A 17,390-nucleotide genomic window follows, 5' to 3' on the forward strand; every position below is an offset into this window, starting at 1 on the left:
CCCATGAATCAGCAGGGCGGAGCCCCACAGGTCACCAGACTAATCAGATTTAGATTTGGTCTGTGGGGGCGGGCTCAACACATTAAAGATGTGCCTGCCTGCTGGCTGCACGGGAGAAAGACCCCATACAGGGAAAGTGGTGACTGCCCTCCAGCCCTGGCCTCAAAGCCACACACCTCAGTCTGTTCTCTGTATGCTTCTGATGCCCCCCTGAGTCACCATCCCTCTGTTGGAGCCCAAGGTGAGTGCCTGTGAGCAAGTGAGCCTGTGTGTGGGCCCTTTAAGAGAACGCCTGGGTTTCCCGCTGCCTTCCACCCCACCTGGATGGTTGGAATCCCCACTGTTTTTCACTGTCAGATGTTGTGGGGGCTCTTCTTCCTGGCACCAGTACTCTGGACTGGCGGGGGTCCTTCATGAGGAACCTTGGCAGCTGAGATATCCTTCCCTATTTTCAGCCACCACACGGAGGTTTGGGGCCAGCTCATTTCGCCTCTCTGCCCCTCTTACCAGTCTCGTGACTTTTTATATCCTTAGTTATAAAACTTCTGTTCAGCCAGACCAGATGGTTCTCCAGGTTGACTGTTCTGTAATTTAGTTGTAATTTTAATGTGCTCATGGAAGGAAGCAGACACAGTGTTTATGTACTCTGCCATTTTGGATCCTCTTTCCTTTTTTTTTAAATAGAAAGTTTCTCATTTTGTGTTGGTCTGATGTTTCCTTATCATTAGATTGAGGTAATGTGTTCTCAGCCAGAACTTACTTTCCCCCCACCTTATTTATCAAGTTTATTCTTTTTAAAAGTAAGGAAATTACCACTGATACAATAATATTATCTAAGGACAGACCTTAGATTCTGTCAATTATTCCCCAAATGTCTTTAGAGTAAGAAAATTACAGATGATACATCTGGTCTCCTTTTATCTAGAATAGTTTCTCTGTCTTTGTGCTTCACGACATTGACATTTTTGAAGAGTATGAGCCAATTTTACTATAACATCTCTCTCTTTTAATTTGTTTGAATTTCCCTCATGGTTAGATTCATTCAGGTTTTGTCCTTTTGGCAGAATTGCTATTCAAGGGACATTATGTTCTTCTCAGGGCGTTGTATTTGGAGGCACATGATGTCTGTTTGTCCTACTGCTGGTAATGTTAACTTTGGTCACTTGGGTAAAGCTGGTCTGCCAGGTTTGTCCAGTGTAGTTACTCTTTCCTCCCTTTCAGACGATAACTAACTTGTGGAGTGATATTTTTAATGCCCTATTACTTACTCCTCAAATTTTTACTTGTGGGCCTTAGCACCCATGGGTGATTCTTGCTTGAAAGCAGTTCTCATGATGTTTTCCCAATGGTGATGTAAAATTCCATCATGTCCTTTTTATTTGTTGGCTTCCGTCCACAAGTGATTTCTCATTTATTTATTTACATCAGTGTAGATGCATGGATTCTTACTGTTTTTTCAATTCTCATTACTTATTTTGATGCTCAAATTGTCCTAGATTTGGCTAGTGGGAGTCCGTTCAAGCTGGCTTTTATGTCCTTCTGACACGTCCCCATCGTTCCTTGCCACAGACTCACTTTCTGGCACAGAATGGTCCTCCTTTAATACCTTCTCTGCCTCATCCCTGGCCATGGCCATTTCTCCAAGTGTCTGTTTCTCTATAACCTAGCCAAGAGTGAGTTTTTATACTGTTTAATTTTTTCCCATCTGATAGGTGAGAAATAGCACCTCTGTGTAGCTTTAGTTTGCAGTTCATTGTCGAGTAAAATTGAGTATCTTTTCTTATGTTTAAGGGCTATATGTGTGTGAATATATGTGTATATATATATATATGTATATATGTGTGTGTATTTGTATGTGTGTATACATGTCCTTTGCCCATTTTTCTGTCAAGTTAATAGTCCTTATTTTCTCAGTTTTAAGAGTTTTTCTCTGCGTTATGGACATTAGCCCTTTATCTGTGATATGATATAAATATTTTCTCCCATTTTATCTATTGTCTTTTGTTAATGATTTTTTTTTTTTGGTCATGCAAAATTTTGTTTAAAAATTTTGTGTAATCAAATTTTATTAGTCCTGGTTTCAAGTCATAATTAGTGCATCTTTCCTTATGTCAAGGTTAGAGAAGAACTCACCATTATCCCCTCTCTAGTATGTGTATGGCTTCGTTGTTTTACTTTTAGATCCCGGATTCATTTGGCGTCTATTCTTGTGTATGGTATGAAGTATGGATCTAATTTTATATTTTTCCAAACGGCTAACAATTGTTGTAACTATTTACTAAAAAGTCAACTTTTGCCCCAGTGATTTTTAGATGCCTCCTTTATCATATGCATACTGAAGTTCCATCTGTAGTTGGGTCTGTTTTTGAACTTCCTATATTACTCCACTGGCTTGTCTGTCTACTCATGGGCCAGTAGCACACTTTTCATTATAGAGGCTTTATAGTATAATTCAATGTCTGGAAGAACTAGTCCTCCCCTCTAGTGTTTTAGTATTTTCCTGGCTGTTCGTACACGTGTATTTTTAATACGAAGTTCAGTATAAATTGTCTAGCTTTATTCAAAAGAATTGTTGGTATACTTATGGGGATTGCATTAAATTTATAGCGAAATTTATGGCAAATTGACACTTTTTGATGTTGACTTATTCTATCCAAAAATAAGAAATGTCTCTGTATTTGGTAAAGTCTTCTTCATTTGTGTCATTTTAGGAATGTTTTAAAGTTTTTCTCAGATGGGTTTTACACATTTGTCGTTAAACTTGTTAAATATTTTCTTTTCTTTTTGAAACTTGCTTTTTTCACTTACTGTATCCTGGAGATCTGAACAGTCAGTACATGTAGACCTGTTTCATTTTTTAAAATGGATTCATGGTAGTTTATTGTATCCTAATTTAATGTTTCCTCTGGATGTAGTTCATATCACTTCTGATTTTTCCCTATTATAAACAATGCTATTGAGAATATTACTGTACCTATATATTTGCTTACTTGTGTTACTGTACCTGTAAAATAGATTCCTGGAAATAGAATTGCTTATCATAGACCATGTATATTTTTTGGGTAATATATTCTACCTAATTATCATCTCAAACTATTTGACACTTTTTAAAAAATGTTATTGGGGACTGTTGGGGGACAGTGTGTTTCTCCAGGGCCCATCAGCTCCAAGTCGTTGTCCTTCAATCTAGTTGTGGAGCGCGCAGCTCAGCTCCAAGTCCAGTCACCATTTTCAATCTTTAGTTGCAGGGAGTGCAGCCCACCATCCCATGTGGGAATTGAACCGGCAACCTAGTTGTTGAGAGCTCGCGCTCTAACCAACTGGGCATCTGGCCGCCCCTATTTGACACGTTTTAAAGTCAAGTAAACTGTATTGTAAATGTCCATTGTTAAAAGACATTCGAAACTTTTTTGAAAGCCTCATGAAAGTTAATTTTAAACAAAAATTTGTATCTATTTGTCCATTAATATGGGGAATATAAAGATAGCACAGCCATGATTTCTACCTTAAATAACTTAAATATCATTTTGGAAATCAGATATATGTTTGTTTATATGCATTAAAAAAATAGAAACATTTCTTTGTTAAGTAGACTTTGAAGTTAGCTGAAAACAAAGTATTGAATTTAGTTTGGTAGAGAGAATCAGGAAAGACATCTCCTGTGAGATTAGCATAGGCTGACGTCGAGGCAGAATTTTACCATGTCACGTGAGGTCCGTGGAATCACTGGCCTTAGAGTGAAGGCAGTATGTTTGTACTCACAGACCAAGTAAGGGCCCTTAGTGGAAGGCCTGGCGTGCCTAAAGTATGTGGATTTGATTCACTGCACAGCAAGCAGAGAGCCTTTCTAGATTAGTAATCTGTTGCTGTGTAACAAATTACCCCCAAATTTAGTGCCTTGAACACCAATAAACATTTATTATCTCTAACAGTTTCTGTGGGGCAGGGATTTGCAAGCCAGAGCGTCCTATCGCCACACTCTGTTCCTTAGAAGCAAGCCAGGAAATTCAGCTCCCATTCAAGGGGTTCCTCCTTTGAAGGAAAGAAAGCTCAAGGAATCTGGGAACATGTTTTAAAACCACCACACTGTGTGTGTTTTGAAGAAGAGAAGTGATGGTATGATTTTGAAAAGGAGACAAACATGGCATCTAGAGGAAATGTAACGTGGTAGCTCTATCAGAGATGAACTGAAGAATGGCAGAAGTGGGAGACAGGCCCTAGTGAAGTGATCGAGCCATAAAGTAATGACGGACGTAGTCAGGGGAGATGAGAGAGGAGATGTAGGAGACATGAGGGATGCAGCAGATTGATGAGAGTGAGGAAAATGAGAGCAAAAAATGATCGCAACGTTTCCAGATCTGCAAAACAAACAGGCGTGTAATAACTAGAAAGAGAAACCAGTTTTGAGGGGATAAAACTGTTGGATTTTACACATTTAAGGGGAAATGCGTAAGCAGTTGAAATTGTAGGACCAGGGCTCTTGTTGAAATGTCCAATCCAAGAGGGAAATTCCACGTTTGTCATCCCAGAAGTGATGGCTGAGTTCTTCAGGGGACGAATACGCAGTGAGAGGCCAGAGCATTGAGGACCGTTTCGGGGAAGCTGTGGTTTGGAGAGTGATTAGGAAGAGGAGTTAGAGCCGTGGTGTTTGAGAGAAAGAAGAGCCAGTTGTGTTCCTGTCAGGACCGGATAAAGCGGAGTGATCAAGAGCTTCAGATGTTGCCGAATCTGAAGAGAATGATGTTTGAAATGAACGCATTTGCCTGTAAGATTATTAGAGGTGACAGCCGTTTAAGTGAGAGTAGAACAATTTTGGAAATTGGATTATAACATTTAATTTGATGATTAAGTTTCTAAAAAGTGCTTGAGGTGGGAGGATGAGTGGCTGGCATGCCTTTCGTCGCTTAGATGTTGAGCTCTTACACCCTTCCTGCTTCCTTTTAGCACCACCAAGCCTCCCTGCAGTGGTACTTCTACTCAGGTCTTGGATCCAGGGATGAAGTAAGATTTTACCGCACTTGTTTCCTGGGAATCGTTTAACTGTAAGTGAAATGAACTGACTTTATAAGCTTTTTTTTTTTTGCTTCACGTGTTGCTTTTAACTATTCTTATCTGTGCTATTCTCCCGCCTCCTTTCCCTTCCCTTCCCTTCTCCCCTGGTTAGTCTGACTTCACACTCAGATCTCAGGAAAGGAATCACGTATTTTTCCTCTCCCTTACCTCCCAACTTTAAGCACAATTCTATTATTCATATGCTTTGTTAATTGAATTTGCAGGGGTGCAATGAATACATAGTAAATATTAAAATAATAACTGACAAATGTAAATATATATTGAAAGATGATTTTGTACTTTATGTTATATACCTGTACATGTATTTAATCAGTTTTCATGTTAGTAAAATAATTGTCAATAAGATGGAACAAAACCATGAAAATATTTTTAAAATTACTTAATGTGACACAGTACATTCCAAGATGTCTGTAAGGATTTGGGATTAAATTGACGAAAGAATTGTGTAGTAAAACACTGACAAAGCCAGATTAAATCTGTTTTCTCTGCTATATGGAATGGTTATTATGTTAATTTTTTTCTGATAGTGTTATTTTTCTTTTAAGAAAAAGCTTTAGGTCTCTACCAAAGACTTAAAGACACTAAACTAAACTAGCAGTTATAACTATGGTTTCAAATTAAATGGTAGATTTCATGCTGTGATGAAAGAACCATTGCTGATAAGTTCTTTTTAGCACAGAAAGATAAGCTTGCTCTCGGTAACATCATCTTTGAATAAATAGGGAGAATTAAATGACGTAGCCCAGTTCTGCAGCATGCATGGGAGGTGAGCACAGGAGGAGATGAAAGGGGCCGGAGAATGTGAGAAGGAAGAGCTGGTGTGAGGGAAGTCTGAGAAACTCTGGCATGGGTAGCACAGAAAGTAAGTGACTGATGAAGGCGGCATGGAAAGATAAGCACCGGCTCTAAATAGGTCAATACTGCTGTGACAGTCCTTACATGTAGTTTTCATTACATGTACGAAACTTTTCTTTCTGCAGTGGGTGTGAGACAGAGAGAGGGACAGAAAAAAGGAGAGAGAGGGGTTGTCTCAAGATTGTGGGTGGTGTTTCTTTTCGCAATTAAAGATCTGGATAAATTTGCAAAGATGACATTATGACTTTTATTACTTGCATCTGACAAAAAACTAATGTGGTTCATTGGTATATTTTCCTTTTCCTGTTTCCCACCTGTTGACACTCTCCCGTCCCCTTTCCCTTGTGTTCTCTTGAGACTCACTTCTGGTGCCATGAATCCCAGAAGCTTCCTCCAGGGGCCTCTTCCGTTCCCAGTGCCCCACTCTCCTCCATGCCTCTCTGTCTCCAGAATGACCTGGGAATTACTCTATCACTGCGTTCCTCCAACATGTTACATGGACGTCTGTTTATGTGTCTGTTTTCCCTGCTAGTCTGGGAACTCCTTAGCAGGAGGGTGTCAAGTCTTACCATGGTCCATGAGTATGGCAGTGAAGTGGATGAGCTTTGATCATTGGGAGATCCGTGACTAGAGAGAGAGAGAGAGAGAGAGAGAGAGAGAGAGAGACACCACATGAACCTTAAAGAATCCAGGGTGGACTGAAAACAGTAAGGTAGAGATCCTGGTCTTGAGGTGCTCCACTGAATAGGGTGCAGTGACGGCTTGGGAGCAAGAAACAAGTAAGTGCGATGCTGTGTGATAAGTATTGCAGCAGAGGCCTCATGTACTAACTGCTCTGGAAGCATGTAATTAATTTGGCCTGGGAAGGACTGGCAAGACTGGCGTTCGAGTTGAGTCTTCGGGATTATGTAGTTGCTTCCCATGTAAACAAGGAGGAAGAGCTTGTACCTGAGCTGTAGAGGTATGAGGATCATTTTTTGAAACGTTGAGGAGGAGCTTGAGCTTCACGGGAGTTGGGGGTTGGGGAAATGAGGTTGGAAGGAGCTGCGTGTATAATGCTAGTAGCTGATCTTTTCATTGTTGGCTGCGGGGAACCCATTGGAAGTTTTAAAATCAGAGGAATGGCACAGATTTACATTTTAGTAAAATGCCTGGGAACAGTGTGAAAATTGGACTGGAAGGGGAAAAACCAAAGAGAATAGACCAGTTAGGAAACCTAGTGCAACGGTCTAGATGAGGGAGACGAAGGCCCTGGGTTGAGGCATTGACAGTGGAGACGTGGGAGAGGAGACAAAGTAATTTGGGGAGGTAGAATTTGTGAGATTTAGTGACTGGAGCTGCATATAACAGTTGTGAGAGAGATGGAAGGATGGAAATGGTTGTAGATTTTAAATCCTTTATCCATTGGCTGAGAGAGTAGAAGGGAGCATTGGGTTTAGTTTTGGACATGTGAGAATGGGGCGTCCAAATGACAAAAACTGGAAGGCAGTTGGAAATGTGACAGAAGTTTAGGAGCGAAAGATATGGAGTATGGAGTCACACGTGTGAGAATGGGCGAGATTATAAAAGGGGAGCTAGCTGAGCAATGAAGGAGGGCCCAGCAAAGGACTCCATCCAGGCCACTCCAACGTTTAAAGGGCATAGTCAGGAAAAGACCATCTAAGCACAGTCCATATCAGATGCCTCCAAGATGTCAAGTTGGGATGAGAAGTAAAATGAGGCCATTGGATTTGACCAAGTCAGAAACTCTGCGTGAGGATAATTGTAATGTGGTGGCATTAGAAACTTCATTTCAGTGGCTAAGTGCAGTGGGTCTTAATGAGGAGAGACAATGAGTCTCGACTACCTTTTCATAAAAACCAATCCAAAATAGAGCTAGATTACAGATGAGAGAGAGAGAGGGAAGGTCTTTATTTTAGTGGAAGGTAGTATAAGTATACTATGATGGTCTGAATGTGCCCACACATGCCTGGAACAACCATTGTAGAAACTGAGAAGCAGAGCTTCTCAGGGACAAATCGTGGGGTATGGCCCATCAACAAGGCCCTGGCTGAAGTGGAGAGCAAGCTATTCTCCCAAATGGTAGAATTACTGGATTTTTCTCCCACAGTGCTCTCTTTAGCTTGGGAGCTGGAACGCTTCAACTACTACATGGTTATTTATTTTACTAAAAATTCTTTTTTCAAAGGAATTTGTTGTTTCTTTTAAATCACAAGAACTTTTCAGTGTTCTTTTCTGTGCATTAAAATATACATAACACAGAATTTATTTTAACCATTTTTAAGTGTACAGTTCAGTGGCATTATGTACATTCACATTGTTGTACAAACCATTGCAACCATCCATCTGCAGAACTTTTACATCTTTCCCCACTGAAACTCTGTGGCCATTAAACACTAACCTCCCCATTTTCCTCCCTCTTCCACCCGTCGCTGGCAACCACCATTACACTTAATGTCTCTATGAGTTGGACTACTCTAGGAACCTGAAATAAGAGGAATCATGCAACATTTGTCCTTTTGTGACTGGTTTATGTCACTCAGCATGTCTTCAAGCTTCCTCCATATTGTCATATGTGTTGAAATTTCCCTCAGTATTCTTAAAAATCTGACTTAAACACGCTGATTCTTTCAAGAACACAACTATTCCATGACCTTTATAAATTGTCCATACCTGCCACATTAATTTTACACAGAGAATGGAGGTAGAAGAAATGAATTCACATGTTACTTACGTCCCATTTGCCATAATCCATTCAGTCGTCACAACTCTGTGAGGTAGATATGACTGTTATTCTCATCCTATAACTGAAGAAACTGAATTTCAGAGAATTAAATAGCTTGTACAAGATCACACAGCTGGCAAGTTGACTGAGCCATGACGGAAATCCTGGTCATCCCGATACCAGATGCCATGCTCTTTTACGACTCTTCAGTTCTCTATGTGGTCCTACTCCAAATGACATCATTCTAAAGGAGCCAAATCTCTTTGGTTTGAACTTGATGACAATGTGCTTTTTAAGGTTTTCTTGGTGCTCAGCAAATGTACAAGGCTCCTCATGGCATTAAACTGTTCCTATTTTGTATTTAAGCTTTCAGAACAGAATAAAACATTTGCCAAAAGTAGAAAATTACTCACGTAATTAATTGAATTCACACATGTATTTCGTGTTGCGTATTTGTCCAACTTAAGAGTTTATATGAGGTCGCATACAGAACGAAGTTGATAGATTTCTGAGGGAAATACTTTTTTTTGTATTTATAGTTTTAATCCTAATTACAACTAGGAAAGATTTCTAGTTGATAGATTTCTAAGGGAAATACTTTTTTTTTTTGTATTTATAGTTTTAATCCTAATTACAACTAGGAAAGGAGAAAATATGTTTTAGATGAAAAATCTATATAGCCATTCATTTTTAAGGCTCTCACACAACAAAATGTTATTCAAGTAATCTGACTACAGTATTTGAAGCCAAAAGCCACAATCTGATATTTTCCTTGCTGAAGATTTTTTGTGTTGACCTATAAATTCTTCTCTGAATTCTTGAATCCTCTATCCTGTGCTGGGGAAAGACATTTTTTTTTTTAAAGATCTAAGCAATGACAGTGACGTACCAAGATTGTTGGAGTGGATGATCGTGATACAGTAAAAAAAGTCATATACAGAGCATTTATTTCTAGAACTTGGGGACTCCATGGAAGTAAGCCAGTGGGCTCTGGTGTTGTTTGAAGGCTGTGCTTATCTCTGCATCTTTGTTCAGTGTTTTGCTTTGAAAGATCTGAGAGCACTACTGAGTTTTTGAGTTTCCGCATTCTGTGACCAATTGTTAGACCCAAACTCTGAAGTTTGTGTTGACTTTAGAAAGTCGTTCTCTGAAGCCCATTTCTGGAATGAGTTTAAAGAAAGAAGAGTACCAAAAGCCAGGTTCAGTCTTATAGTGGATGCTTGGAAAAGGAGAAGGGTTCTCTGGGATCATTTGAGTGGGTCAGATTACCTTCTAAAGGATAAAAACAAAGAAAACACCCTAACTTCTTCCTTCAAGCAAGTAATACCATATCATCACAGATAGATGATTATTTTCTCTCCGTTTTATTTTTCCTTGAAGATTGACAGAATTAGAAAACGTACAATGGTACATTTAAGTATTTTTGTGTCCAGGCGATTAAGAAGCGTGGAATCTCTTCTGCTTTTTTTCGAGGCTCTTCTCTTATTCTGCCTGCAAAAATTTAAAAGCAACTAATTAATGTCTGTAGTGAAAATTTCTCATTGGGAAAGTCATGGCAAAGGGGTCATTTGCCTACCTAGAGTCAGGGACTTAATCTGTAATCAAATAGGCAGGCCTTATTGTTTTCCTCAGATGTAAAGGAAAGAACAATGCACAAGATACTGCAAAGGTATTTTTAAAGTATGCAATTTGTATGACTCTTGCTGAGTCAGGTGAGTGGGCGATGCTGGCAGAGTTGTAGAAAAAACTTGACTTCTAGCAAGGAATGAAAACCCACGCTAAACAGAACAGGAGTGGGGCTGAGAATATGCTCAAGGAGAAGGAAGTGTCTGGAAGGGGGACTCCTGGGTGGTTGGGTGGTGGGTCTAGTGTCTGAGGAGAAAGCTGTTGACCCGAAATTATTAGATCTGGGACCCAGAGGGAAAAGAACTCTTCTCTTTACTCTGAGACTTGAGAGAAGAGTTCAGCCTGCGTCTGGGCTTGGAGGTGAGTGGCCAAACAGAAAAGACCCACGCCAAGGAATTGCTGGCCAGAAGGAAAATGAGTTCATGGAAGGCCTAGGAGTGTCCTGTTAATGCTCTAAACCTACCGTGAACTTGTGTACTATGAGATTATTGTGCTTAAAACTTGGTCCAGATGGATAGCATTTATATGCCCAAGGTGCATGGTAGTAAGTATTTTGGTGTATTTGAACAGACTCTCAATCTTTTATTCACTAAGAAGTACCAAGTAGGGGCTTCTTGCTAGCAGACAAGAGAGAGCAGGATTCGATGTCTTCATGGGATGAAACTCCGATGCATTTAATTCAGATAGGGTGACAAACTCTCTGTATGAAATCTCTGTGGAGACAGGCAGAAAAGTACCTTTTTCTTATACGTCATTTAATCCTTCAAGTTATTCTCCAATTGTCGTCTCTCAGAACATGGCTGGATTTGGCCCTTTTAACCTCAGTAGGTTCAGGAGAGGCAGAGACCTGGAGTGTGTTTATTCGTTCACTTGGGAAGAAAGCCCAGTGGAGTCTGTAGAATGTAGTGTCTGAAGGTGTGATAAATATGTGATTGTCCTACAATGTACTGGGAATTTTAAAGACTGGGATAGATTTGAGGTATAGCAGTTACATGACTCTAGTTTAATTTTCCTGGTTTTTGTCTTCATCGTCTGCGCTGTTGTTAAATTTTATGAAACTTAGTACAGTGTTCTCTAGTTTAAATTGGAGCAGGAATTGTTCTTTGATATTAGGTAACACCTCAGCTAGTTTTCTCAGTCAGAATATATTTAGTCAACAGATAATTGCTGACACATACTCAATACATTGCTTGTTTTAGGTGGATACTAAGATGAATCAGAGGCAGACATTTATTCTCCAGTTGTCTGGTCGAAGGGAGAGGAGTTCGTTCTGTCTAATGATGGTTGAGAACCTGGGTTCTGCAGTCAGAACTTTCCTGAATTCGGGTCCTGGTTTTGACATCTACTAGATATATAATCTTGGAAAATCGACTTAATATCTCTAAGCCTGGGGTTCCTCAGTTATGCATGTAACACCAGGATCTCTGTAATAGTACCTATATCATAGGAGTGCGAAAGAGATAATGGTTGTAAAGGATTTGGAACATAGGTAAGTCAGTCCTCTGTAAACATTGGTAATACATGCAGATGAACAGAATAGCATTATGACTTTTCTGGAAGTTCAGTGTTAGAAATGCGACTTGGGGAGTTATCTATATGGAAGCAACCATCCAGACAGTAGGACACTGAAGGACATTGCCAGAGGCAAACGAGAAAGAACAGGGCAGAACAAAAAATCTTGTTTTCTTAATCCACGAAAGTGGACTAGCAATTATATTTATTTTCTTTGATGTCTTGTTTATAATTACTTTCTGGTAACGCAGATATTAAAGGAGTTGAATCCGACTGATACCAATATGAAAACTCATTAATTCTTTCAGTACATGATTTTTGAGCTTGTCACGTACTCCTCTCATGGATTCTAGCACTAGGTCTAATTTATCAGCACTGAAAAATGAAACAGTTTTAGGAGCCATTTTGATGGTTGGCTCTCAAACTCAGGAGTTTAGCTGACAAATAATGACAGGTGACTATAAATGTTTGAGGGTTTTCAGACAAAATGGATGAAACTACTAAATAATAATTTGATAAATAATAAAGAAGTCATAGAGTTGGATTTCTTAGCTCACTGTTTTGCTCCGTCTTCTCAACTGGAATATCTCTAAATATTTAATATCACTGATTACCTTGTGATATGCTTTATTCTTTAAAAAGTTATATAACATTTAATACATGCAAAAGGTTATATAATTCTATCAATACATTAAAGCTACTGTGTGAAGAGAAGCTTAAGTCGTTGAATTCATTATTATAGCTTACTAAATATACATTGGTCAATCATTAAATATTTCTTGAGTGCCTCCTCTATGTCTCCTGCCAGTGTCTGGTAATGGGCCTGGGGCCCTGTTGGTCGGTAGGTCCAATATTTGGGAAAAAGAGCTGAACTACGGCCCAGAAGGCTAAGAGAATGAGCTGGAACCCAACAATGTCTGTGTCTGTCACCACATCTAACCAAGAAGAGATTCATGACTTAAGAGAACAGCAACTGCTGCTGTAGCTCCTCCTTCCAAATCTCAAGGAAATCCCTCTTTTGGCCAACTCTGACCTAGCACCATTTAAGGAAGAGGATTCTGGGAAATGTAGTTCCACTTTACCCAGGTTGCTACAGTACAAACCGCTACATGTTCCTGTACTTATGTGTTGTTTTACGAACAAGAGAAACATTTAGAATTCTTTCTGCTTAGAAGCTATCAGAATATTTAAGATACCAGAATAGTTTAAAAATAAAATTTGACCTGATTAGACCATTGTTTTCTTTTCCACTAAACCATATCTTTATTTTTAAAGCCATGAAATAATTTAAAACAGGAGTAATATAATCTTACCTTCTTTTGTTGCAAGAAAGTATTCTTTTAATTTGATAAGTAAGTTGTGCTAAATCCTTTTTTTTATATATATATTATCCACTACAGTGCCATCTAGTGATAATTAATTTACTTTCTGGTTATTGAAAATAGTTCACTAACACAGTTTACTTCTTGATAAATCAAGAACTTTACTTTTTAGTTATTCCTAACTCATAAGACATAGGGGACTATTTTTAAGTAAATCAAATATTTGTAAATAATTAAAAAGAACTGGAAAAGAAAAAAGCTAGGAAAGTTTTTTTTTTAATCTTCAGAGTTTAGTCTACGTCTCTGTCTACATCTACACACATAATGAGTTACTATTTGTCCACTTGGATCCAGGAGAAAAATAATTTTTTTGTTTGTGAAAAGAATAGGATTATTTTAAAAATATGATGTAGTGGAATGAGTATGGGCTTTAAAATCAGGCAGGCATGGGTTTGTCTTTTGACTTTATTTTTCTTATAATCTGGCAGGCAGTGTTCCAGGAGCTTTCTATGTACTGAATCATTAAATATTCACAAAAGCCCAACGAGGCATAATGACGAATGAGGAAACCAAGGCTCACAGAGCAGTTAAGTGGTAGGGTGCTTATCTCCTTGCTTTTGTGGTTGTTTATGTATTTGTCTGTTTCTCTAACACAGAGTGACCCTTCACAGAGAAGGTCTTATTTATGTTTTCCCAGCACCTGGTACTGAGTCACATGTCCCCAACTCAGTTGGTGAATACTTGATTTTTTTTTTTTTGCCTTCCATTTAATGAAAACACAATGGCCGCAACACGAACAATAGAAAATTAAATTGTTTAGATAAAATATCAGTGTTTTCTCTATATTTTCTTCAAGTAAAAAAAATAAATATAATTTTTTAAAAAGGTATTAACAGTCAGGAACTCTACATTCTGTTCTCTGTTTGGCCGTTTAATTTAATTTAAATCTCAGTTATACAAAATCTCAGTTATACATGCACAGAATTCCAGGAATCCAGGAGTTACAAGGCTTGTTGCAAAACCCAGCGGTCTCCCAAATCTCACCCCCACTCTAGTCTCTGCTCTTGGGAGTTCAACTTGGAGACCTGATCCTTTGGTTAATTACCTCCAAATCTCTAGATAGCATGTTGCTCTTTCCAGTTTTTAATTTTTCCAGCCTTGGGCATTATCTTTGACTTCTCATGATAGAAGAAGAGGATTTATCTTTCTTATGTACCCTTACCGTCTGTATGTGCAGGGCCCTCCTCCCTTCCCATAACTGTAATTAAATTTTGAATAATAATCAGTGTTTACATTATTATGGCTATAAAAACATGATTCACAGCTGAAGCATATAATCCATGATTACTTGTTCTTTCCAATACAGTTTTTTTGTGTACCCTGGTATTGATTGTCTTTTTCGAGAGGAGGGTGTTGTTAGTTTGCTTAGATTTTATGTTCCTATTTATTACCTTATTCATCCCTAAGCTCTTCCCTAGATGTCTAAATATAGTTAGGATATTTAACCTTGAGCCAGTTGTTTAGCTCTTCTGATACGATGTTTTGTCATAGAATGAAGGGTCCACATTTGTGACAACATGGATGGATCTTGAGATTATAATGCTAAGCGAAATAAGTCAGACAGAAAAAGCAGAGAACCATATGATTTCACTGATATGTGGTATATGAACCAAACACAACAAAAGAACAAGACAAACAAATGAGAAACAAAAATTCATAGACACAGACAATAGTTTAGTGGTTAGCAGAGGGTAAGGGGGGAGGGAGGTGGTAGATGAGGGTAAAGGAGATCAAATATATGGTGATGGAAGGAGAACTGACTCAGTCGGGTGGTGAACACACAATGGGATTTATAGATGATGTAATACAGAATTGTACACCTGAAATCTATGTAACTTTACTAACAATTGTCACCCCAATAAACTAAAAAAAAAGAATGAAGGGTCCAGATGACATGAAGACTTAGGCTACTTGTATCTCTAAAACTTTATGGTTCCATGAAACAGACACCCGGGTATTTTGTGCTGATCGTGTCGTTCGTGCATAGCACAGCCAGCCCGCCTCACCTGGTGGTCTTTTCTTGGGTTAGCTGAAGCATCTCTGCTGCCTCTCACAGGGGTGCGGGGATTCGGGGTCTGGCTGGAAGTGGAGCCCCATTTGTGTGTGACCAAGACTGGTGGTCAGCAAGAGTCCTGCTATATATGCATAATAAGCTAGAAATATTCTCAGTCCAGCCAGAAGATCAGAGATTCTTAGACTAGGGAGATTCACTCGAGTCTTTTGACAGGTAGAAAGCATTGGTTATCTTTATATTGAATAGTCACGGAGAAGCAGAATGGATAAATACAAGTTGCCAGGAGTGAAATAAAGATTAAATGAAATACAAGATATGAACAAACAATAATTAAAATTTTGTTTGAAACAAAAATAACAGAAGCTTCTTAGCAGCAGCTTCTCACAGATTGTCACAGGAAATAATAAAGCTGGAGACATAAGCATGAATGATCTAATGACTCTTACCTTCATAGATATTTTGTTTACCTCAATGTTGTTTACCTTGGTATGCTTGTGAACAGGGCCTGAGATGTTATTTTGGGAGATGTCATTATTACTTCATGTATATGTAAATGAAAACAAGAGGACAGAATGGATGTGTACAGGCTTACCTTGGAGATACTGCAGGTTTGGTTCCAGACCACTGCAAGAAAGCAAATATTGCAATAAGGGAGTCACATGAATTTTTTGGTTTCCCAGTGCCTATAAAAGTTACGTTACACTATACTGTAGTTTGCTAAGTTGCAATAGCAGTATGTCTAAAAAAGCAACGTACCCACCTTAATTAAAAAATACTTTATTGCCAAAAAATGCCAACCTCCCTCTGAGTCTTTAGTGAGTTGTAACTTTTTTGCTGATGGAGGGTCTTGCCTTTAATTTGTAAAAAACGTAGTAGTATTTTTGAAGTACAATCAAACGAAGTATGCCTGTACCATTTTAATAATTTCCTACAAAAGCTGTCATTCTAGACGGTTAGCACTAGGAGGCCACAGAGACCGTGATTCTGATGGACTCAGGTTTAGTCACACATCTTTCCTGTTGGAGTTGAAAAGGAAACCTAGGGTAAAAAGCCCAGTTGGAAACTTCTTACACTTCAGGATCGGATAAAGTGAACTAAAAATTAGTCATCCTTTTTTTTTCATAATACAGTAATGAATCTAAAATAGGCAACACTCCTTCTTTATTTGCTTGTGACATTGTAAATAGGGGAAGTATGTATACTTATGCGTAACCACCACTTTTTAAAAATTGTACTTCTGGTTTTTAGTTCTTGAACCCCCGGATCCAAGCCCTGATGACCTTATGACTGGATGATGTCAGTAGTTTTGCAGTGGATCCCACCTTTGGTTTAATTTCCCTCCAGTCCATTATACGAGTCTGACAATTAAGTTCGTGAATTTGTTGCACCGCTGTTGCTAACCTTTTTTTACATCAGAGAGATTATTCATTATGAATTTGTACCAACTGTACAGACAGGTAACCAAGTTTACTATTTGGAAGTGCTGAAAACGCTGAGTGAAAAAGTTAGGAAACAACCTGAACTTTTCGCCAATAATTCATGGCTCTTGCATCACGACAATGCACCAGCTCACACGGCACTGTCTGTGAGGGAGTTTTTAGCCACTAAACAAATAACTGTATTGGAACACCCTCCCTACTCACCTGATCTGGCCCCCAGTGACTTCTTTCTTTACCCGAAGATAAAGGAAATAGAGAAAGGAAGACGTTTTGATGACATTCAGGACATCAAGGGTACGACATCTCTGATGGCCATTCCAGAAAATGAGTTCCAGAATTGCTTTGAAGAGTGGACAAGGTGCTGGCATCGGTGCATAGCTTCCCAAGGGGAGTACTTCGAAGGTGACCGTAGTGATAGTCAGCAATGAGTTCACGAACTTAATTGTCAGTCCTCTCGTATTTGTTGAAAATGAGTTTTTCATCAGAAACAGTTGGGTTACTTGTGTCCTCTGATTAGAAACCTTTGGTAGTTTCCAGTTCAATAGTATGTCAAATTCAAGCCCATTCATTCAGTCACTCATTCATTCAGATGTGTATGAGTGCCTTTGTACAACAAGACGGACACTCAGAATTTCTGCCCTCGTGGATGGTATTGCATTTTCTCAGTATTCTCCAGAGTCTCTTTTACAGCTAAACAAACATATCTATTCATCCCTAAAGTTTTACCTTTAAATATAAATCAGCCTCTTGGTCATTTCATTATG

At 38.8% G+C, this 17,390-nt stretch overlaps 1 long non-coding RNA gene across 1 annotated transcript in view; it reads left to right on the forward strand.

Annotated features, from left to right (window-relative positions):
* Nucleotides 1-17,390, forward strand: part of LOC117018315 (uncharacterized) — a 166,646-nt gene that overhangs the window by 23,259 nt on the left and 125,997 nt on the right. Inside the window, exon 3 of the long non-coding RNA XR_004422213.1 lies at nt 4,945-5,042. This is a non-coding gene — a long non-coding RNA (uncharacterized LOC117018315). The remainder of the gene's footprint in view (nt 1-4,944; nt 5,043-17,390) is intronic.

The sequence above is a fragment of the Rhinolophus ferrumequinum genome, chromosome 26 (genome assembly GCF_004115265.2).
Source record: "Rhinolophus ferrumequinum isolate MPI-CBG mRhiFer1 chromosome 26, mRhiFer1_v1.p, whole genome shotgun sequence".
In the NCBI taxonomy this organism is placed as follows: Eukaryota; Metazoa; Chordata; class Mammalia; order Chiroptera; family Rhinolophidae; genus Rhinolophus; species Rhinolophus ferrumequinum.